Genomic DNA, 24,414 nt, shown 5'->3' with positions numbered 1-24,414 from the left:
GAAAGTATAACTTCAACCCTTTCTTCTCCAGTCTTGTGTTCTCTGGCCAGTATTTCCCATTGGAAATACCAATAGAAAGCAGGGAGGGTGCTCTAATTATATAGCCTGCAGGAACCAGCTTCCAAGGCGAGGGGCAGGTTAGAGGAGTGCAGGGCATAAGGAAAGCAATGCCTAGCTCAGAATCCCTAAGCTTGGGTAAACTTGGGTCTTTCCAGGCTTTGAAATGGGTCTAGAAAACACAAATTCTTGAACAGTAGGAAATCTAATCATATAATTTTCTTTCTAGCCCATCTTTTTCATGACTGTTCTTGATTTTTTTCCCTTTGTGAAGTGCCATTATTTTTTTCCTCCTGTTAAAAGTTAGGCTGTCTCATTATCTGCATAGAGAAGTTCTACCTTTCTAAATTGCTGGATGCAAGTCCTTGACAAACTGAAAGCATCTCTTGGTTAACAGCCCGTGGACTTACTTAAGATGTGTCTTTTAAACATCCTATGAAGTCTAATCTGCCAGACTCTGTGTGTTCGAACAACTTTTTGTCTACCTTAATTCCATAAATATTTTCTTATGTATGTTCTCTTCTACTAGTTTTATGGTTTTAATTTTTACATCCAGTTCTCATGATTAATTTCAGGTTAATTTTTATGTAAGAATCTAGAGGTCAGAGTTCATTTCTGTCCCATAAAAATACCAGTTGTGTTAGCAATATTTGTTGGAAAGACTATCTTTGCTTTCTTTTCTTTTTCTTGGTTTGGGTTTTCAAGACAGGGTTTCTTTGACTGTCCTGGAACTATAAAAGAGTATCTTTTCATATTGGACTTAACGGGTTTGTTAAAAAACCAATTTGCCATGTATAGATCTATTTCTGAACTATTTAAAAGTAAGTGTGTGTGTGTGTGTGTGTGTGTGTGTGGCGGGTGGAGTTGATTTTCATGCCATTGCTGGTGTAGAGGTCAGAGGACAACTTTTCGGAGTCAGTTCTCTCCTTCCACCTTTACATGGGTTCTGGAACTCAAACTCAGGTCACCAGGCTTTCTCAGCAAGTGCCTTTATCCGCTAAGCCGTCCTGATGGGTCCTGGACCATTGTGCTGTCATGCTTATGACAATGACAATATATAGCCTTCTGAAACTGAAATAAAATTCACTTGTCATAATTTCATCCCTTTTAAGTATACAATTAGTTTTCCTAGTATACTCACACAATTATGCAACCTCCATCACCATCTAATCCATAACATTTTGATGGTGCCCAAAAGAACCCCATACCTGTTTGCAGTCACTTCTGTAACTCCTCCCTCTCAGTCCCTGAAAACTACTAATTTCTGTTTCAGTGGACATGACTGTTTTAGATAAATGGAATCATAGAACATATGGTTGTTAAATTTGGAACCTCTTAGCACAGTTATCTTCAGGTCTATTTCATCCTTTATATAGCCACATAATATTGTTTGGAGTGAATATATTTTTTATTTATCCATTAGTGGACATTTAGGTTGTCTCTATCTTCCGGCTGTTATGAACGTGCTCTAGAAATATTCATGTACAAGAATTTCTGTTTTGTTTTGTATTTAGAGACAAGGCCTCATGTGTCCCGGGCTGGCCTCAGATTTACCATATAGCCCAGATTGCCTTCTAATTCTCCCACTTCAGCCTCCTAAGTACTGGGATCAGGGCGCATGGCCAGGTGTGGCTTACACGCATGTGTAAGCTCCTGTGTTTCAGTCCTGGCCAGTGTGTCTTGGGGTGGAATTACTGGGTAGAGGAAACAGCTTTCTTCTGAGGATATGCTACAGTAATTTTCATATTACCTGATGGACATTCCCCACTTCTAGTTCCTTCTCTCTTTCAGGTTCTTTTGCTTATTCTAGTTCTTTTATTTCCATATGGATTTTTAGAAGCAACCTGTCCTATTTTTCATTTTTGTTATTTTTAAGTTGATGACTTGAGTTATTCAAACTAGCCCTGAACTTGTGTCACACTGCACTTGGCTCCCTTGTTTGTTTGTTTGTTTCGTTTTGGCAATTTTTATACCAAAAGACAACTTGCAGGAGTTGGTTCTCTCCTTCTATCAGGTAGGTCCTGGGGATCAAACTCAGGCCATCAGACTTGGCAGCAATCACCTTTACCCACTGAGCCAACTTGCTGGCCCCCTATTTGTCTGATATATTACATATTTCAAGTCTGATAAGATTTTGTTTGTGATTGTACAATTTGAAGTAATTTGATTTTTTACATCTTAATTTTAAAGTGAGTATTTTTTTTATAAATTCTCTGAGAGTTTTGTAAAATGTGTTTTGACTATATATATAGTTTTTCGAGGCAGGGTTTCTCTGTATTGTTTTGGAGGTTGTCCTGGAACTCACTCTGTAGACCAGGCTGACCTCAAACTCACAGAGATCCGCCTGCCTCTGCCTCCTGAGTGCTGGGATTAAAGACGTGCACCACCACCGCCCAGCTCCGTTAATTGAAGAAAGCTGCTGTTCATGCAGTCTTGGGCTCATAGGAAGGAAGGAAGGGACCCAGGATGGATTGCTACAAGCTTTTGCCTCATCTTCAGGGTTAGAATGAAGCAATTTCAAGATAGCTTGTGGAGACTAGCTGAAAGATTCTATCATGACTGTTTTCTAGACTTAGGGTCTTTATTTCCTGGCCGTGGCCTTTAGAGTTTTAGCTAAGCCCTTAAAATTGACTACAATTTAGCTTAGTTTCTAAGTAATGCTTTGATAGATACTTGGTCCAGAGCTATGATCTGAAGCCAGTGTGTTAGGTAGCTCTAGAAGAAAGAGAATTTCAAGACTGATGTGAAAACTTGGGGCATCAGGTCTGAGCCTCTCAGTAAGTCTGGCTGCTTCCAAAGGTTAGAACTGAAGTTTGGATGCTTTCAGCTAAGATCGGGAGAAAAAAACAGAATTTCTCTCCTAACCTGGTTTAGAAATATACTGTGGGAAAACTCTGGCCAGCCCTGGGCTGTGTCTCGATCAATCACATTAGTCAGGAACACAGGGAGTCACAGTTGGCTCACTCCAGACAATGTGTCTGTTTCCCTGGGCAATAGCACTTGTAATTGACAGCCCCGACCCACATGGTTACTTAAAGAAGGACAGTTTGCCAAAGAAAAGTGAAAATGGTTATCAATGACAAAGATCAGGTACTGTGCAGGCCAAAGCAGGTGATGGCCACCATTAAAAGGCTGCAGGGATCAATGAAGAAATATGAAAGGAGTATCGTGGAGAGGGTGAAGTGTGAGTAGATCATGAGCTGCATATGGTGGCCTCATTCGTTCTCATTCTGCTTTGTGTGTGAGAATGCTTCTTTAAATAGCAGTGTTTAGTCCTTAAACACTCATTGTAATAGTGGTATAGGTTTGTACTTATCACTTTATTATTTACTTTTTTCTTCCTCCTGTTTATTCATTTCTTTTTTCAGTTTTCCTTTGCATTATGCAAATGTTTTCTAGAATTCCATTTTAATGAATTATACCTCTCCTTTCATTTTTGTTTTGAGACAGGGTTCCACTATGTAGCCTAGGCTGGCCTGGAATCCCACCTCAGACTCAACTTGTCTCTGCCTCCTGAGTGCTTCGATTAAAGTGTGAGACACTTGCCAGGCCTCTTGTGATTTTTCTAGTGACTGCTTAAAGCATTGGATCTTAATGTGGTGGCAAGGTACAGTTGGTGATGTTTGGAAATACTTTTGGCTGAGAGCCAGAAGATAGTAGCATTTAGTGAGTAGATGTATCCCTTCCCTCACAGAGAATTATCTGTCAGATGTCTGTAATGATACTTTTCAGAGGAACTAATATTTCAGTTTGCTCATAGTTAGGAGTGTGCTTCCCACAATGCACAGAGACAATATGACTCCATCTGCAGCAACACTGCCTCTGTCCTTTACAGCACAGAAGGTTTCACTGAAACACAACTATGCCCATTCACAAATGTTTTGCTCATGGCTGCTTTTGCCCCATCAGTGGCAGAGTGGCCCTTGAATTCAAGCCATTCATTGCTCTTTGCCCCTCGCAGAACAAGTTTGCCTCTTCTGCTGTATAGTTGCTCGATTTATCAGTTTTTCTTGTCTATATTATAAAACCCACAAAAATGTTAACCATTTTTATTCAAGTAGTCACATAGGCTTTTACAAAATTAAGAAAAAATAAATGCTTTCACTAGGTGGTGGTGGCATATGCCTTTAATCTCAACACTTGGGAGGCAGAAGCAAGTGGATCTCTGAGTTCGAGTCTAACCTGGTCTAACAGAATGAGTTCCAGTATAGCCAGAGCTACACAGAGAAACCCTGTTTTGAAAAACCCAAAACTAAACAAACAAACAAATAAATGAACACACCATGTTTGTCTAGGTAGTAACTATTTCTACTGCCTTCATCCTTTCTGACAATTTGAGTGTCAGTTTGCCCAAAGTTTCTTTTAGTGTGAACAAGACCTTAGCCATTCAAGAAACTTACACTAGCTGGGTGCTGGTGGTGGGGCACGCCTTTAATCCCAGCACTTGGGAGACAGAGGCAAGTAGTTTAAGGCCAGCCTGGTCTTCATAAGTGAGTTCCAAGACAGCCAGGGCTATACATAACAAAACAAAAAGAAACACAATAATGTTTTCCTAAAATTATCCTTATTTGCCCTCATTTTTACTACACGTATTTACTTATTTTGTGAGTGGTAGGCATGGGCAAGTGTGGAGGTCAAAGGACAACTTACAGGCGTGAGTTCTCTGCTTTCACCATGTAGGGCCTGGGGATCACTCTTATGTCACCCGCCTTGGTGACAATGCACTTTTCCCTGCTGAGCCATCCCACCAACCCTATTTGCATTCATTTTTGAAGCGTATTTTCATGAGCTACAAAATTGACAGTTAATTTTTTCAGTATTTTAAAGACATTTTTGTGGCTATGGATGAGAAGTTAGCAGTCATTCATACCACACTGACATCCTTAGCTTATCCTTTGTGTATAATTGCTTGTTTTGCTTTGTGGGCTTTGGCCTTAAAAGGCAAAACAGTTTGACTGTGATGTGCTCAGAAGTGGTTTTCTTCATATTTATTCTACCTCAGACAATTCACTGGTTAGAACTTTTGCCTAGGATGTGAAATTCCATGAATCCAGGCCCTAGTGCCAAAAACGTGTGTCTTCCATCATTGTTAGGAAGCCCTATTGCTCAATTTTTATCTTCATCTCTCCTTTTATTCTAATTACAAGTGTGTTATTTATAGGACTATCATCTGAGCCAAGCTACTGCCATCTTCAGTTCAGCTGGGCCTGATCATAAACTGTCACAGCTGGGACTGTTGACGACTTCTCTCTTAGAAAGAAGGGGAAGAATCATGGGACCTATTCCTGAGTATCCAGCTGCCCCTGCCAACCAGGTGTAAGTAGTTCTTCCTTAATGTATGTGATCTCTAGGACTCTGGGAGGGGCTAGGGGATAGGTTAGGTAGGGATAGGGGAGGAGTCTCCCTCTAGCCACAGCCCACAGCCCTGGGGCGGAGCCATCTATGCTGGGTGCACATTTTCCAGGATGGCTGCTTTAAGATCTCCTATGTGCCTGTGAGTTCTCACATATTGCTCTGTCAGTAACCTGAGTAAGTTCCCTGGTTCTCTCGGGCTGAACATTGGTAGAACTGAATTCCGGGTTGTCATTGGGACCTTGTGTTTGGAAGAATGTTGCCCAGCCCCCCACCCCATCCTTCACATCCCCTTCTGTCTCCCCTCACATCCCTTGCATCCCCTTCCAGATCTTTGAAACTCTTTTCTGCTTGTTTCTTTTGTTTTCATGTTTGTTCTTAGATTAATTTCTATCCATCCATCTTCAGATGCATGGAATTTTCCTCAGTTATCTCCAGTCTAGTATGCCCATTTCATAACTAATATGTTTCAGATATTATAATTTTGTTTTTTGAGACAGGTTTTCTCTGTGTAACAACCCTGGCTGTCCTTGAAATCGCTTTGTAGATCAGGCTGACATAAAACTCACAGAGATCTGCCTGCCTCTGCCTCCTGAGTGCTGGGATTAAAGGCATGAGCCAATGTGCCTGACTGATATTATATTTTTAATGTTATTATGACAATATAATATTTAGTTCTAGAATTTCCATTAATTGTAAAAAATGATTTGTTTTCCCTTTGTGATTCCCTGTCTTTTCACTCATGAAAGTTGGTGGTGGACAAGTGTTCATTATGTAGCCCAGGCTAGACTCAAAATTATAATCCCAATCTCAACCTCCCAAGCACTTGGGAATTGCAAACACATGCCATTGTGCCTAGTGCTCTAGTTTGCTTCTTTGGTATTGTGATAAAACAAACTTAGAGGGAGAAAAGCTTTTATTTCAGCTCATAGGTTACAGTCCATCATCAAGGGAAGCCAATGCAGGATTTCAGTACTGCTTAGTGACTCCCTCATTCTTTGCTAGCTGCCTTTCTTATAGAATCCAGGCCCACCTGGTACCTTCTACAGAGGGCTGGGCTCTCCTACATTAATTAGCAATCAAGAAAATGCCCTGCAGACATGCCTACTGGCTAACCTGATGGAGGCAATTCTCCAATTGAAGGTCACCCTTTGGTGTGTTGAGCTGGACATGATTATCATCACGTCTGACTTCTGAGTTTTCATTCTCAGCAAGCTGGCATCATTTGGGTGCAGGGAAATGTCTTGGTTTGTTTAGAAGAGGCCAGGCCCCTTGGAAAGGGGTCCATTTATGCCCCTCCCAGGTTTTGGCACCACGTGTATAAACTGATGGCATGATATAATTAAGGAGGCAGTTTTTAATATAGATATGAGAGAAGGAACAGTCAGAGGCATCTGGAAGAGTCCAGAACAAAGAGTAAGTAGTCGAATGAATATGGCCAGTAGACTGGACCTGGTCATAAGAGAAGCAGGAATATAGAGAGGGAGAGTATGGGAGAGAGAGGAGGGAAGAGGGAGTGTGGCCAGGGTCTCACACATGCTAGGCAAGCCCTCTATCATGAGCAACACCCCAAGCCCCAACTGTTATTTTAAAAGAACCCTGATGCCCACTCCCAGGGATACTGTAAATATAAAGAAGTACTCTCAGTGCCTCAACTCCTCATTTCATTATGAAAATTGCCACGGAAATACTTATTCCAGAGGAAAAGGTTCTGGGTCAGGGTCATCTATCCTCAAGTTCCCTTTGGGAACTTGGCACTGAACCTAGTGAGTCCATCAGGTTGCCTCATAAGCAGCCTACCTGCATGAAATAAACCAATGGATAAATAACAGAAGTGTCTGGAGAGGAGCCTAAGGGGGTCTGCCTCACTCCCTAGCCTTCAGAACTGTCTTCTGGATGTTTCTCTGACTTAAAGGAGTCTGTCTGTCTCTCTTTCATCTCCCTCATGTCTCTTGCACCCCATTGGGGGATGCGAAAATGTAGTAGCCATTGTTTTCCTTGGTCCTTCTGTCCTCTGATCAGGACCAAATGCTAAACTCAACATGGCTTCAAGCAGAATTGACTTGTGATTGTCAGGGCTTAATCATGGAACAGCCTCTGATACCATTAAACCTGAAAATTTGTCACTCCTGACAAGCAACCACTCAGTAATCACTTTCCCTGCCCTCTTCCTAGAAGCAGGTGGGCCGACAGGAAGAGACAGAGTTGAATGGCAGGAAAAAACAAGTTACTGCCCAGCTCTTCAGTGACCTGTGTCTTGCCCTCAAGGTCTTTGATTCATGTTTTCCAAAGGGAAATTCCCACCTCTGTTTGATTACAGTGAAACATATTTACCTAAGTGGTGTAAGGCAGTTCTTTCTGGAACCACCCGCACAGTAAGGCTCAACCCACCAGGCCCTGAATGGAGAGACTTATGCCACTTGTAAGGTAACTCCTGACATTCAGCAGGAGAAAGACAGGGGTAGGCGCTGTGTTTCCCCTCCCTTGTGTGATCATAAGTTTGTTGCCTTTGCTCCTGGAGTTGGGAGAGTATCTCTCAAGCCTTGTGGGGACGGCATGGAGATGGAAGGTACCACCCATGGCTTGGAAGGGTGTGGAATCCAGTGTGGAATCTGCTAGTGGTCACAGAGGCCCTGTCCCTACACTCACCCCAGCCTTCTGGGGGCACTCTACCTTTCTTGGTCAAGTGTTAGAGGACAGAAAGAGCCATGGCTTCCACAGGGACAGCGCTTGACAGTTCAAGAGGCACCTTGACACACATGCTCTTTGGTAGATCCTGATTGAAATGGTAAAGCTGAAGAAACTGAGGTTCCAGGAGGCTAAGAAAGTTGCACTGGGTCATATACCTAATGACCAGAACCAGGTCCAGTCCCAGCCATGGGGAGTAGTGAGAGACAGCAAATGCCACTTCCTGCAACTTGGTGCTGTCACCAGGCTGCTTCTCATGCTCTAGAATAAACCACTGTGACCTTCTCTTCTCTTTCATGCCTGTATCTGACACAAGGTATCAGAACAGAGGTCACTGCCTGGGAACTTTCCTCCCCCATCATACTTCAGCCTGTCTTGTGCTTGTATCTTGTTTTCACCCAGCACCTTCATCTCAGTATCTACCCCTCTGAGTGTGTGCTGGCTGCCTCCCAGGCCCCGGTCTCTCAAGGACTTTACACCTGATCCTGATCCTATGCCCCACAAGAGCAACTCTTTCAGCAAACAAACATGCTGTCTCCAACCAGAAAAGCAGAATTCCTGGCTGAACTTCTCACCTCTTCCAGGGACTGTCCCATGTCCATCCTTCCCTCACAACATCAGAGTCATCTTCACTAACTGTCTACTTTCTTGCCCTTGTGTCTGTAATCTGCCTTCTGACCTCACTACACCACTGACACTGCTTGTTAGGGTGGTGGCCTCAGCCTCCAGACCACTTCTGTATCCTCTCCACTTTCTCCTCAAACAGCCCCACCCAGTTCTATACTTTGAAAATACCATCCACAAGCCAAGTCTCATAGTACCTTAATCTCAGCTACTTGGAGAGCTGTGGAAAAAGAATTACAAGTTAAGGCCAGCCTAGGAAACCTAGTGAGATCCTATGTCAAAGAAAAAAAGGAGAGGTCTGGCACAGTGGTAAAGTACTTGCCTAGCATGTGCAAGGTCCTAAGTTCAAGCCCCAATGCTGGGAGGAAAAATCATTCAGACATGTGTTCCTAAATTTATACTTTTAGCCCTAACTACACCAAGGTCAAGGTTCACATATCTGATATTATCACATATTTTTGTTACTCTGATCTTAACATGTCCAAACTAGTAGTGCTGTCCTTACTTTGACATGTGTCAAGAATTCAGGACCCCAGGCTCTGATCCACTCAATCAAACCTTGAACTTGAACAAGATTCCCAAATGGTAGCCATACAAGATTTTGACAGGTTTGATTTGGTCTCTGTCTTCCAGTCACTCTTCTCTTGTTAACTACTTTCATCCCACATTGGCCTTCTGTTCCTCGTGTCAAGCACACGCCACCTTAGGGCCCTTTCAAGAGCTTATTTTTTCCTGGAGCATCCTTTTTTCTTCCATATTTAATGTCACCTCCTCAGAGTGCTGTTCCTTGATCATCCTACTGAAAGTCGTTCTCCACCTGTCCCCAACCTCTCCCCACTAGTCATTCAGTTACATTTCCTTGCTCCGCTTGTCTCTGTTGCTATATTATTTCTTCACTTACCAACTACCTTCCTCCCCTGCCTGGTGAGGGGAGATGGAAGAAGATAGGCCTTGTCTCTCTAGCACTCTCATTACCAAAGGTCTAGAAAAGGTCCACCCAGCGAAGTGTAGTGCCTCATGCCTGGGAAGGCTTGAGGCAGAAGGCTCATGAGTTCAAGGCTAGGATGAGCCACATAGCAGGACCCTACCTAAAAATGGGATAGATGATAGAGACAAGAAAATATCAGCCCAGTGAACTTTATAAATGTTTGGCAGCAAATATCTCACTCTCTTCCTCCTCTTCCCTCGTACCCCCGCCCCTTACCCCTCCCATAGTCTCCATTCTTATTACACACTCTGGCCCAAGGACAGAATTCTCCAAGCCTGTAGGAATAGCTCTGCCTGTCACCAGTCAGGAAGTGTTTTTCAGCACACAGCCTATTAACAACTGGAGGATGCCTGACTAATCCCAAGAAATAATCACACTTAATTGCTGGTATTTATATAACACTTATTGTTTGCCAGGTACTGTTCTAGGTACTTTACCCATGGTGAATAAGCTCACTTATTCCTCTGTTCCTCCTGACTCTAATTATCTCAATTTTACACATGAAGAAAGCAAGACACAGACAGATCAATTAACAAGCTCAGTTTCATAATAAGGAACTTGTGGCATCAACATCTTTAGACCCACACTGAGAGGCCCCTAGAACAGGCCCCAAGCTTCAGAAGACCCAGCTCTCCTCAGATGGCCCCTCCCCTCAGGATCAAGGGGGAGCCTGTGCCATTCTCTAGAGCACCCCAGGTATTGTGGCTGTAGAATCCATAACACAAAGCCACGATCTGCCTTCAGAGCCTCTCTGTCCATTTTCCTTTGGGTGGGTGGTCACTTGCATGGTCCCCAACAGTGGGCCCAAGGCAGCTCTGTATGAAAGGTATGAACAGAACCTGAATACGTAAGTTCAGTGTTCCTGAGGAGAGGAGGAGCAAGCAGACGTGCAAGAGAGGATTATGTCATGCGCTGGAGCCCACTCTTCCACACCCCTTCTTGGACATTCAAATTTCAAACCCAGATTTATGTGTCAAGGTAGGAGAAACATACTTTACTTAATAGTGTGCTCGTTTGATAGCTTTAGGATACAATATTTAGACAAAGGGTGTGGTTGCTCATTTGTCTTCCTGCCCAGGGTCCCATAGGTGTGGGGATAGACTGGGTTGCAGAGCTAGGGTGTGGGCCTAGGTGGCCTGTCTGAGGCTTGCTACCATACTGTATCTGGAGATCTTTGTGTTCTGGGACCTATCCCGTTCCAGCAGAGGTGTGTTCTGCATGGTGGTTGTGCTTTTCCTGCCTTTTGGTTGCCCTTCCAGGGTAGTTCCAATATCGGCTGACTCCAGGATCACTCCCATCGGGGGTCTTTGACTGGTGCCCAGCAGGTGTCCACCACTGGCCCCACAGAGTGGCTCAAAGCACGTGCCTTGGACTCTCGTCCCAGCACTCCATTTTAGTAGCTGTGCAACTTGGGCAAATTGCTTAATCTCTTAGCCTGTTTTGTGTCCTACCTTCATGAATTAAAGGAAAATCTACACACCCAATAAATGGATGAATGTTTCTTACCATCACCATACCCTCTAGTGTTTGCTTGGGGACAATGCTCTTTAACACAGCTGCCTCGGGGGAAGCACAGGGCAGGCAGGAATGGGTCCCAGATAAAGAGCAATGAGCAGTTGTGATGGTCAGTACTGGTTTACAGCAGAGGTGAACTAGAAGGGACAAGGTAGCAGTTTTTCCTGTCAGTTTCTCAGAGCCAGTCCTTCTGTGCAGTCCTGGAACTTGGTTGATCAAGCCACTGCTTCGCTTGCTTGTAAAAGTCTGCCTATCTATGGCCTGTGTCAATCTACTCCCTCCCAATTTGCTAGCGATTGTGACACACATAGGATGTGTACATAGACACGCAGACTGTTTCATGTTAGGTTCTTTGTAATGACTAAGTATAGAGCATTCCTTGGCAAGAGTTTAACTCCTCACACTGAGAAATGAAGGCTGCCTTTCAACTCATTATGACAGTCACCTTAAGCAAGGTGGTACTGTAGGTGGTGCTGAAGAAAGCACCAGGGACTTCTAAAGAACTGGTGTCAAGATTGACATTCTTTTCTGTGCTCTTGTTGTGCATATATGGGCTGGTCAGAATTAGCATTGTGGAACTGAACCCACATGGGTTATCCTGGGCTTAGTGGCCCGCAGGCCAACTGTTGTCTGTTGACTTGGTTTTCTCTTCCCTGCTATGAAATAAAAAAGCCAGACTTTAATAATTCTTTTTCCATAGAAACATTCCAAATTTGGGATCCAAGTCTCACTATATGGGTGCTGGGAGAAATTAGGATCTGGGGCCCAATGGTGGTGGGTTGTATGTATATGGGTAGATACAGTATTATAGTTCCTGACCTGATTATGTGAATTCAAATCCTCTATCATCTACTAGCTAATGATCTGGGCAAATTAATTTTCCTCCTATGCCTCAGTCACCTCATCTACTAAATAGACGACTAATAGTATCTGTTTCATGGGGTAATTGTGGGCTAAGTGAATGAATACGTAAAACACTTAGGGCTGTGACTAGCAAGATAAATATTCATGTTACTTGTCTTATTAGTCACCTCAAAGGAAGCAGGCCAGAGGCTGGGGAAAATGGTGCTACCACGTGATCATTTTTAATAGCCTCCAAGTGGTTCTGATGCTGGCCTGGTGTAGGTATGTGATGAGGACACAGGCCTGGGCCTCGCAGCATGTACGCTGGCATTCAGCTCTCTTCTGGACAAGTGGAGAGGAAGCTACAGAGTTTAAGGATTCTCAAGATATTAGCTAGAATTTTGTGGTCTGGGAACTGAGGTTACCATCAGGGCTACATCAGAAAAGATGAACCGTGTTCTCAGAGAAATGGCAGTGGCACAGGGAAATATGCTGTAGAGGTTTCTGGGAAAGAGATGGCTTTGTGAGTCAGAGTGATCCTGATGAGTCCTGGTTTTGTTGCTGAGGTGCTCTGAGTTTTCAGGCAAAGTCTATAGCATTCTAAACTTCAGTTTTGTCCTCCTGTAAAGTGGGATGTGCTTTATAAGCCTTTGTAGTAGTAAGGACTGAACATATGGTGACTATTTCTTGATAAACTTCTTTTGGAGAATCTGAGAAGCAGACTTGTCTGTGATATGGGACAGCGCTGTCCAGGGGAGAAGCTGAACAGAGCAACGGAGACAGCAACAATCCAAGCATAAGAGGGCGGGTACCTACACACCTCTGGGAGAACCAAGATATAACAGTTTCTTTTCCTTTTCTCTGCCTCTCTCCACTCCTCTCCCCTCCCCCTCCCCTCTCCTTTCCTCCTCCCCTCCCTTCCTTCCCTCCCTTCCCCTCCTCCCTTTTCCTTCCCTCTCTCCTTCCCTCTCCCGTCCTCTCCTCCCCTCCCCTCCCTCCCCTATCTGTTTGTTTGTCCAGACAGGGTTTCTCTGTATAGCCCTAGCTGTCCTGGAACTCTCTGTAGGCCAGGCTGGCCTCAGATCTCTGTCAGTTCAGGCCAGTGTCGTCTACAGAAATAGTTCCAGGACAGCCAAGGCTACACAGAGAAACCCTGTCTTGAAAAAAAAAACCAACAAAAAAGAACTAGTCAGCCCCTGGAGGGGTATTACTTAATGATATCCCTTACTTATTAACATACATGTTATTTCCTCCCTTGCACTCCACTGTAAGTCATCAGAGGGCCAGAACTGTCTTCCTGGGAAATGTGAACACCTTTTGCTAATGAACGAGTTCAAGAATAATGGTTCCTTCTCTGGTACTCACAGACGTAAGGGTGGAGAGAAGGGAGAGGGAGTGCTCATAGCCTTCTGGTCATAATAGAGCATGTGGAAGCATGTGGGCCTGCTGATACAACAGGTCAGCAATTACTACTCAGTTACACCTTTATGTATTCACAAACTAATAATTTTGACAAGAAAGTCAGCACATTCACACATTGGCAAGTACTGCTGCTGTGAAAACAATAGCCATTTCCCACCTTCTTTCTTACCTAGGCGATCTACTTTTAGAAGCTGAAGATTCTGGAGACCTGCTTTCTGAGTCTCCTTTAACCATTCAAGCAGGGCTCTGTGACACCCAGTTCTGCCAGGGACATAAGAGTGGAAGTTGGCGGGGAACTTTTGTGTTCTGGAGATGGAAACCTGGGCCTTGTACATGTTAGGCAGCTTTCTAAACTTACTGGGCCTGAGAACAGCCCCCTGGCTGATTGCTGGTTCTGCCAGACGCTCTCAACACTCCTTAAAGTCTGGGGCAGTGTCTCCAATGGTAAAGTACTTTGCCACACAAGCAGGATCCCCAGCCCTCATGTGGAAACGTTGAACATGGTAGTGTGTGCTTACAACCCCAGTACTGGGGAAGCAGACACAGGCAGATCCCCAGAGCTTTCTAGCCGTCAATCCAGCCTCCTCCATGAGTATCTGCTGTGAAAAGACCTTGTGTAAAAAGCACTGTGGACAACTCCTGAAGAATGACATGAGAAGCTGACTTCTGCCTACACATAAACATGCATGTATGTGTTCCTGTACACATAAACATATGTACCTGTCATATACAAATAACATTTCTTACATTGTTTTACTGGTTTTTGGTTTTACAAATATATTCTTTTATGCTTATATGAGTAATTTAACATATATTTTCTGTTATAATTTTCATAGGGCTGGGGTCTGAAACTAGTGTCATGTACATGCTAGTTAAGTTTTCTAATGCTAAAGATTTATTTTAAAATTATATGTTTGTAGGATTGCGCATGTAAGTACAGGCAATGGTGGAGTCCAGAAGAGGGCACCAGATCTTCTAGAACTGGAGTTACAGATGGTTAAGAGCCACCTGACATGGATGTTGGGAGCTTGCTGGGAACTTGGGTGTTCTGCAAAAGCAGTACATACTCTTAACCACTGAGCTGTTTCTCCATCCCCTGTAGTATTACTTTAAAAGGAACTATAATTTCTGGAAACGTTTCCTAGAGAGAACAGGGTAAATAGGAAGTGCTTCCATCTCTTCTCATCTGGCCTTGGTCCCATTGAAAGCAGCGCACTTGAAGCTGCTATAGTCATCCGGCCATCTTGACCATGAGATGAACTCATCCAGAGCCCTGACAGCCAGGTCATCGGCCATGCAGCTGACATTTTTAGGCCTGAGTGTGTTTTGAGAAGCACAATATAGGTGTTTTTAGGCAGGCACTTTTTTTTTTTACATTCTTAAGCATATTGACTGTGATGAATCTTCTCAGTGAAATTTACCTTACATGGTTATTGTTTTACATCCCAGCTCCTTTTTTTGTAAATAAAGATGTAAAATGCAGTTAAGAATTATACTAGTTTGGTAAAGTGGTAATAGTAGGTTCTCCTCTAAGATTCATGACCTCTCTAGCCCTATGTAATTGGCTAGGTTTCTAGAACCTTGCATAATTTTCTCTCCTATTGATAGGCTATAAGTCCTATTACAAGTGTTGGTTACAACCAAGATATGAGTGCCACTATTGCATCCTTAGTGCATTCTTGCCAGGCTGGTCATCCCTGTGGTGCATAGACATGATAACTGGGTAGGACAGCTGGTTGCTTCCCTCTCGTGGCAGCTTGCATATCACTTTCCTGTAAAGTGAGGTTTTCAGGACAGATCCAGCTTGGATCCTCCAAATTCTGTGTCCTTAGAACATGGTGTTTTCACCATGTGTTTCACCTCTGGGAGATTCACCTTTGGGAGGCATCCACAATAGCATGTTGTTTTGAGAGTCTCTTGGACTACCATGACCAACTACTTGAAAGGGAGTTTCTCATGCTTGTGCTGCTAGATAGTCTATGGCTATTGTGGGAATCCCTGTAGGTCAAATGACATAATTTCATTTAAACTATATATATATGTATATATATATATAATATGTATACTACATATGATACACTTACATGTATTATATGTCATTTTAGGTAAATAAAAAATCCCCAAGACTTTTCAAACAAAACCTAAATAAGGAGTTTGGGAGTGGTCCTTTTTTTTTTTTAATAATTTGAGAAGGATTGGATGTAGGTTGTCTTCTAAAGTCTGTTAGAAATTTCATGTGAATTCATCCAGGCTTGGGTCTTTTTAAATTGGATGGCTTTTTGTTAGTGTTCTAATCTCTTCATTTGTTTTGGGTCTGTGTAGGCTATTGATCTCTTCTTTTCCGTGTATAACCATGGGCAACACAGGGAGATAGGACTCTTGGTTCATTTCAGAAAGGAACATTTTTTTTTAATTCCACTGCTGTCTACTAGAGATGGGATTGCAAGCAGAGCTTGAGCCAACAGTATCTTTGTCCCCTTATCTGAGTTCTTTTTGGACTACATTCCTCCTAGGCCTCACCTTCCGCCTACAGTATTTTCACAGTCAAGGGCCACATCTGAGAAGGGAACCCCACATTATCTGGACTCCAGTGCTTTTTGGTTTAACTTTGGTGGTTTGAATGAATCTAGAAATTCATCCTACTTATTTTTCAGATTTCCCAACTTAACAGAGTATATATTTTTAAAACATCCCCTTCCAATATTCTGAATTTCTTTGGTGTTTGTTGTAATGTTTTCCTGTTCATTTCTGTTTCTGTTCATTTGAGTCCTTTCTTTCTTTCTGTTAGGTGGCAAATAGTCTGTAGATCTTGTTTATCTTATCAAAGAACCAGCTATTAGATTCACTGATTCTTTGTATTGTTTTCTTTGTTTCTATTAAATTAGTTTCTTGCTGTCAGATGTATTTGGATTTTTCTATTTCAAATTCTTGAGTTGCATCATTAAGTCATTTATCTGTGCTTTTTCTGATTTTTTTCAACTTAGGCACTCAGAAATAGAAATTTCCCTAATTGGACTACTTTTGATATGTTCCAAAGGTTTTGTTGTGTTTTCATTTTCATTTTGTTCCAGTAAGTTTTTTCCATGATTTCCTCTTTGTCCCACTCACCCATGAGCTTGTATAGTTTTTTTTTGCTGTCAATTTTATGTTAGGATATTTATGATCAGATAGGATACATGGAGTTACTTCAATTTTTAAAGACTTGTTTTGTGTCCCAGAATGTGATGTATTTTAGAGACATTTCTGTAAATTGCTGAGTAGAGTGTATGTTCTTTGGGTGGATATTGTAGATATCTTTTAAATACATGTGATGTATTATGTCATTTAATGCTGATATTCTTACTTATTGTTTTAGATGTCCTATTTAATGGAGAAAGTGGGGTATTGAAGTTACCTACTGTTAATGGGTTGGTGTTAATGTGTGTCTTTAATTTCAGTAGTATTATTTTTATAAAACTGGCTACACAGAGTTTGTGTGTATGTTATAAGCACTAAAATGTCTTCTTGGTTCATTGTTCCCTTGATTAGAAGAAAGTGTCCTTCTTTATCTTTTTAGTTTTAGTTTGAAGTCTATCTTGTTGGATATTAGGATAGCAGTGCCTGCTTGCTTCCTGGTACCATTTGATTGGAATAGTTTTTTCTAACCTTTCTCTTTAACATGGTGCCTATCTTTAAAGCTAAGACAGATTTTCTGTAGATAGCCCGTGTCTTTTTATTAGAGAATTGAGACCATTAATATTTAAAGTTATAAATGAAAGGTGTGTGTTGATTGCAGTCATTTTATTCCTGTTTGTGTTCTTGGTCATACTTTGTGTTTTAGAAATTATAACTTCATTTATTTTCTTTCTAGTCTAGTGGTTATGCTTATTCCCCTATTCAATTTGAAGTATTGCTTCCAGTATTCTTTTTAGTGTTTGTTTGCTATAAATGAATCCTTCTAGCCTGTTTGAATTATGGAAAGCTTTTCTTTCTTCTTCAACCACAGTTGACAATTTTTCTGGGTACAGTCATCTAGGTTGGCATTTGTGGGATTTCAGAACTTGGAGGACATTGCTCCAGGCTCTTTGACTCTCAAAGTTTCAGCTGTCATTTCAGTTGGTTTTATTTTATTTTTGACTTACGTTTTTTTTTTCTTCTTTCATACTCTTTCTTCTGTATATTTAGTATTTTAGTGATTGTAGATTGTGAGGAATTTCTTTTCTGGTCTTGTCTATTTTGAACTCCCTCTATATATTTCTTGTATCTGTATGAATATGTCTTTCCTTAGTTTGGGGAAGTCTTCTCTTATGATCTTGTTGAAGAGCTGGTCTAGGTTATTGACCTGGGATTCTTCTCTCTCATCTATGCTTATAATTTGAAGACTTAGTTTTTCATGGTGCTTCACAGTTTCTGCATGTTCTTTTCCTGTATTTAAAATTTTCAATATTCTTTGATTGTCTTGCATGGTCTAATTACTCTTAATCCTGATATTCTATTTTCTACTTGGTCCATTCGAGTTTTGAAACTCCACTTGAGTTTTCTAGTTGGGCTATTGAGCTTTTCCATAGTGTGTGTGTGTGTGTGTGTGTGTGTGTGTGTGTGTGTGTGTGTGTATAAAGAGAGAGAGACAGAGAGAGACAGAGTCAGAGAGACACAGAGAGACAGAGAGACAGAGAGAGACAAAGAGATAGAGATAGAGAGAGAGAGAGAGAGAGAGAGAGAGAGAGAGAGAGAGAGAGAGAGAGAGACTGAGATTCATTCCATAAGCTCTGTGACTCTAGAGAACCCTGACTAACACAGGTGTCTAGGTCAGATCCTGGGGGTTGTGGTGGGGTTTGGGCAGAGCCAACCAGGTTATGCTGGATGTGGGACCAGGGCTAGATCTAACAGTAGGGTAGGGTTTGGGGAGGGGAAAGTCAGATAGACTCACCAGGCTGAGCCCTAGTACAAGATGGGCCGAACGGTGCTGGACTGAGAGATTGGATGTGGTACCCAGGAGGGATGAAATCACCTTAGTTTTTGAGGTAGGGTTTCTTGCTGAAGCTTAGTGTTTGGGCTAGACTGACTGGCTAGTAAGTCACTGGAATCATGTCCAGTAATAGGTGATAACTGCCAACTACTATGTTTGGGGTCAGAATTCAGGTCCCAATGCGTGCCCAGCAAGCATTATACCCAGTAAACAATCTCTCCTACAACCTATATTTGAGGTTTAAAAAATACCCTTTTCTGTCCTTTGTACTGCCCTGCCAGCAGAATTCCTTTGTCCTTTCTAATATAGTCTCTGTCATATTGGTGGCGTCCCCCAGTGTCTGAGAGTGTTGGCGGTTTGTCTGTCAGTGTGTGATGTGCTCATATTTTGATGAGTAACTCAGCTTTTGACTGTGAATTCCCTGGAAGAGGCTCCAGTAGCGGCTATGTTTTCTTCCTAGACTTCTTATGCCAGGCCTTTCGTTTACGGGCATTTTATTAGAATTTAGTTCTTCATCCTCTTCCTGGAATAGAGTTGTGATAAATTTTTCTGGGTGTCCCTGCTGAGTACTCAGACCTCAGCCCAACCCCTGCTTTGAGTCAGTTGCCTCACTTGCATGCTTACTGGTGCCCAGAGTCCTTGTGGGCTGAATCTGGTTCAATTTCTGGAGAGATCAGTTATATCTCTTCGTAATGGTCAGTGCCCTGGATCTACTAGGCCTCATGTTGCTAAACCATCATGAATTATGTAACTAAACTTAGGGGATACAAATATTTTGACAGTAGTAAAAGGTTTCTGAACACACAATAACCAAAATATTAGTTCAAAATTAAATGTGAAATGAATCTGATATGTTTTTGGCACCGCCTGTAGGAGGAAACAGTATTCTGCCATTAACCATATGACTTATTAGAGGTGCATACAAATGAGGTAATAAAAGGGCGGTTTACCAGGCCCACTTTTGGGCATGGCTAGGGGCGTTACGGAGGAAGGTATAAAAGACTGAACAGTGGAAGTCTAGCTCTCTTTTTCCGGCTTTCGGCTTCCAGTTTGGCGGCAGAAAACTACTCGGCTCATCTGGGTTACTTGTTTGTCTCTTGTGAGTAATTTCTACAATAAATACTTACTTTTTCTTTCAGCAAGTGTGTCGTTCATCGCTGCAGCATCAACTGCCCACCATTGCTGCACTCTGCTACTTCCCCTTAGTTCTGAACTCACAAGAGGCCCACTCTGCAGTGCACATGGCCTGAAACACACCCACTCAGACTGGGACTATGGTATAGTATGAATTGAAGTGTTAACTGTGTTCATGAAACTTCTGCTCTTGTAAAGGAAGTATTCCTACTTTCTAGGGCCCAATCCCTGGATCTCCATCCTTACACATCCAGTTACTCTCCAGGTTCACAGGAGATTCTCAGAGTCCTTCCCATTTTTGTCTTTAAGTAGACAAATTATAAAGAAAAGACTTCTAATATTTTCCTACTATCACCCTCAGTGTATACATATCAAATTAGTACTTATTTGGATTGTATTAGAATGCTATTTGAGAGGCTGAAGAGAAGGTTCAATGGTTGAGAGCACTGGCTGCTCTTCCAGAGGACCCGGGCTCCTTTTCCAGCACCCACATGGTAGGTAGCTCACAACCATTTAACTCCAGTTCCAGGGCTTCTGATGCCTCCTTCTGGCCTCTGTGTAATTCCAGCAGGCATGCGGTGCACAGAAGTATGTGCAGGCACAATATCCACACATATAATAATAATAATACAATCGCTATCTGAGTTGCTGACTTGAGTTTCACTTCAAAAAGTCAAAAAGGGATTGGTTCCAAGTAGGAAAAGCTTAAGAAGCCGAACTCCTTCCAAACCTCCCCAGCTTCTCTTTCACCCAGTGGGGAAGACGGCCCTGCTCAGCTTCTTGCCCATGCTTGGGAACATTAGAATGGGCCTCGGCCTGATAAAATTCCATTTAAAGGTCCTCCAGCCAGTGCTGACCTAATTCCATGAGCGTATATCTCTCCCTGCTTTAGATCAGCAGAACTCCTTGTTCTGCTTGTACTTGTGTCAGTGACTCCAAGCATGCCTCCAGCTTCTGCTGGAGTAGGGCCAAGGGGAAAGTCTTCCATTGTAGTCATACTGCTCACACTAGCTACAAGACAGATCTGCTGGTCATGGAGGACCAAGGCATTGCAAGGTACTCTATCTAGTGCAGGAGCTCTTCTCTGGCTGTAAGTAAATGCTATACCACTTTAAGAGTGTTGTCCCCCTGTGTGCACTGGTGTCTTCCTTCGCAAGCACCACTAATCACTCTTGTTACTGCCTATAATGAAGAACTGTAAGAAAGAAGCAGAGCCATGAGATGGCTTAGGGAATGAAGGTGTTTATGTGTAAGTCTGGATGAGCTGGCTTCAAGTCATGGGACTCATGCAAAGCTGGAAGGTGAGACCTGATTCCACAAAGCTGTCCTCTGACCACCAAACGCCCACTGTAACATGTGTGTCCCTTCCCTCCATCACATACTCACACACACAAAAAATGAACTTTAAAAAAAGTGGACTGGCCAGGTGGTGGTGGTGGCTACCTTTAATTCCAGACCTCAGGAGGCAGAGGCAGGTGGTCTATATGAGTTCCAGGCCAGCCTGGTCTACACAGCTAGTTCCAGGACAGCCAAGGCTGTTAGACAGTGAAACTATGTCTTGAAAAATAAGAACAAAAAGCAAACAAACAAAAAACAAAACAAAAAAAGTTAAGAATGCTTGCTTCTCTTCCAGAGGACTGGAGTTGGTTCCTAGCATTTGTGTGTGTGTGTGTGTGTGTGTGTGTGTGTGTGTGTGTGTGTGTGTGTGTGACTTAAAACGACTAGTAACTCCAGCTTCAGGGCCTCTGACACCCTCTTCTGGACATCAAGGGCTCTGCATACCCATGAGCATAGTGAGCACACATGTACCTCCCACTCCCCCCCCACTACAAATATAAGCCTTAAAAAAAGTGAATTTAAAACTTAATTAAAAAAATAGAACTGAAAAGCTAATCTAACTTGTACTCAGCAAACTTCTGTGATTGCCTGTCTGTCCCACAGCTGAACAAAAAGTAATTCCCCTCCCCCAAATCCCAGGAAAGTCCTAGATACAAGACAACTGTATGGCTATTGCCAGCATGCCCTGGCCAGTGGACATATAGTACAAATGTAAGATCGTCATTCTATGTCATGAAGATACAGAGATACCATTGTGGCTTCAAAAACACCTCTAGTCATTTGCTCAGATATCAAAAAAGATTCTAGTCTGACCACAGTCATGATCCAAGCCAGAGCACAGGAGACAGGATTGTCACATGAAATAGATCTTCTGGTGGGATAAGATGAAAAATTTGAGGACCAAATAGGATTACAAACATTGTAAACCCTGCTTAACAAAAGCCATCCCAACACTAAGCGTCACTCCTGGGACAAAGGTCACTAGGTTGCAGCTTATGTTGGAAGACTGTCAACTTGTAGGGGACTGGCAACCACCCCACACCAGCTGCTCGTCAGCACATTTCCTGAGCGGATGTGATCTGGCTGAGGCTCTCATCAGGTCTTCTTACCTCATAATTGTGACAGTTCTTTCTTCAGGGCCTTCCTGTCATGGGACTTCATGGGACAGGAGAAAGTTGGACAGAACAATGGGACCTTAAGACGTCTCTGTCACACTAAGGATCCTTAACACCCCAGTGCAATGGGTGACAATATAGGATATGTCAAGTTTAGTCAAGTTGTGACTTCCTTCTGTTTGTCTGGTTGGGATGGAAAGGTTTGGCTCCAGCACCGGGAGGAGTGGATCCCTCAGAAATAGCAGACAAGAGTGTCTCCTGGAAAACTCATGGAGGCGGTGTGTGGGAACATTTCACTGTTGTGACAACACCCTGATAGGAACTAGCACAGCTGAAGGGAGGGTTTGTCATTCCAGAAATCCCTCTCATTCCACACTCCCATTGTTAGGGCTCTGTCTCTACATAATGACTTGGAATTTCCAAAGACAAACAGGACTCAGCAAACTTACTAGTCAGGGTGGCAAAGGACAGCAGAGTCACCCTAACTGTCCATTGGCAGAACGGGGGTGGGGGAGTGGGGAGGTGGGGGGAGCACTTGTGTTATGTGAACACCAGTGCACATCATTTGAGGACCAAAGAAACAGCTGGAAAAATGTCTGCTCAGGTGGGGTGTTAATCAGCTGTATACCTGGCAGCCCCTGGAAAACTTAGACAAAAACAGAAACAACAAAAAATTAAATTTGGTTTACTCCTCCAGGCAGTGGTGGCCCATGTCTTTAGTCCCAGCACTCCAGAGACAGAAGCAAGCAGATCTCTGTGAGTTTGAGGCCAGCCTGGTCTACAGAGTGAGTTCTAGGACAACCAGGGTAGAGAAACCTGTCTCAAAAAACAAAAACAAAACAAAAAGAAATTGGCGTATTCCAGACATTGGGGGTTCCTAGTTGAGTGAAGGTCTCTCTTGGTCTGGTTTTCCTGGTGATGCTGATTGGTTATCTCAAAACTAGAGGGAGGCTGTATCCAGAGAGGAGGCTAAGCAGGCTCTATCACAGCAAGCTGCCCTCCACATTTGGAGCTTAGTGTGATGCTGAATGTGATGTGTTGTGGTCTTTCAGTGAGAGCTAGACTGTAGTCACATTCCCCTACTGTGGGAATCACGAAAGAACGGGCCTCGGACTGGAATGCTTCTACAGCCTGTGCTGGGGGAATAGCTCTGCTTCAGACTCACGGTACTTGCAGCTCAAGTTCTAGTGTCTGGCTCTCAGCACGCCCCAGATCTTTCTCTTCCATTGTAATGAGGAGGGATGAAGAGAAAGTCTTCCAAGACAGCCTAAGTAGGGTGTTGGCAGTTGACCTCATCAGAACTGGTAGCATTGTAGATCTGATGGTCATGGGGTGGGCGTGGCTGAGGAATTGCAGGGGTTGAAAAACAATGTCACTTAAGCCTGATGTGTCTTGTTTATTTTGAGAGACCTTGAATCATGCACTGGCAGGCACTTATCTGCCTGCTGATCTTGGCCACACAGGCCAGCTACATGTGAAACAGACCCAATCTCTGTATCTTGTCCACTGTCCTAAGCAACTAATGCGATTTCTGATCTCCTTTGGAATTCCTTTCTGTGAGCTCTCATCATCTTGGGCTCTGCTATGTAACGTCATCCTCTCATCTCATGTTTTGATTCAAGATTACAGCAATTCAGTTTTTTTTCCCAACAAGCATGTCCTTAGCATCAGCCTCATTATCTGGCACATAGTAGGTATGAGGTATGCAGACTTTTTTGTGTGGTTATTTTTAAGGAATTGAACAGTAGCTTAGAGTCTGTTGCCATTCGGAGCCTATGGTTTTCAGAGGATTCCTTAACGAGGCAAAGGCTGAAAGTATAGAGGACTTTGCAATCAGGAGGAAGGTGGATACAGACGAAAGGACGGTGGGTGCCTCTGCCTGTCACACAAAGGAGGCTGTTCTGAGTGCCACACACTTCCATTGCTCTTCTTTGATTCCTCTGGATACCCAGCCCCATTTTCCACCAAGCTCTTACTTCCAGAAATAAATTACACCCTCTACACCCAGTCATTTTTGTGACCCACTTAATTATGTGTTATTTTTCAGGGTTGAGCAAGACTCAAGTCATCTGGGAGAAATGAAGGAAGCTCATCCATGTTCAAGACAAGCATATAAGCCAGATACGCTGCTTCATGTTAGAACCCTACCTTCAGAGGAAGCTGAAGTAAGAGGGTTGAACATGTTCAAAGTTTGAGGCCAGCTTGGACTACATAGGGAGATACTGTGTCAAAAAGCAAAATTCAGGTAAGATTTATCAGGGAGCTCTCTCCTGACCCAACCCCACCATTTAAACATATTCCTCCCTGAGCATGCTGCTTTTGCAGCCCTCAGTAGTTTGACATGTACTGGTTTTCAAAAATCAGTTTTTGATGATGCTCATTCACTAGAC

General features: G+C 43.0%; 1 long non-coding RNA gene across 5 annotated transcripts in view; it reads left to right on the top strand.

The window, feature by feature from the left end:
• LOC110341102 overlaps window positions 1–24,414 on the top strand; it is a 47,749-nt gene that overhangs the window by 5,159 nt on the left and 18,176 nt on the right. For 4 of the 5 annotated variants that reach the window (XR_002382994.2, XR_005873985.1, XR_005873982.1 and 1 more), the window contains exons 2-4: window positions 5,219–5,373; window positions 19,577–19,714; window positions 24,072–24,269. This is a non-coding gene — a long non-coding RNA (uncharacterized LOC110341102). The remainder of the gene's footprint in view (window positions 1–5,218; window positions 5,374–19,576; window positions 19,715–24,071; window positions 24,270–24,414) is intronic. The other variant, XR_005873983.1, reaches the window with a different exon arrangement.

The sequence above is a fragment of the Mesocricetus auratus genome, unplaced genomic scaffold (assembly GCF_017639785.1).
Source record: "Mesocricetus auratus isolate SY011 unplaced genomic scaffold, BCM_Maur_2.0 Super-Scaffold_100676, whole genome shotgun sequence".
Classification (NCBI taxonomy): Eukaryota; Metazoa; Chordata; class Mammalia; order Rodentia; family Cricetidae; genus Mesocricetus; species Mesocricetus auratus.
This window is presented reverse-complemented; position numbering and strand designations above follow the sequence as displayed.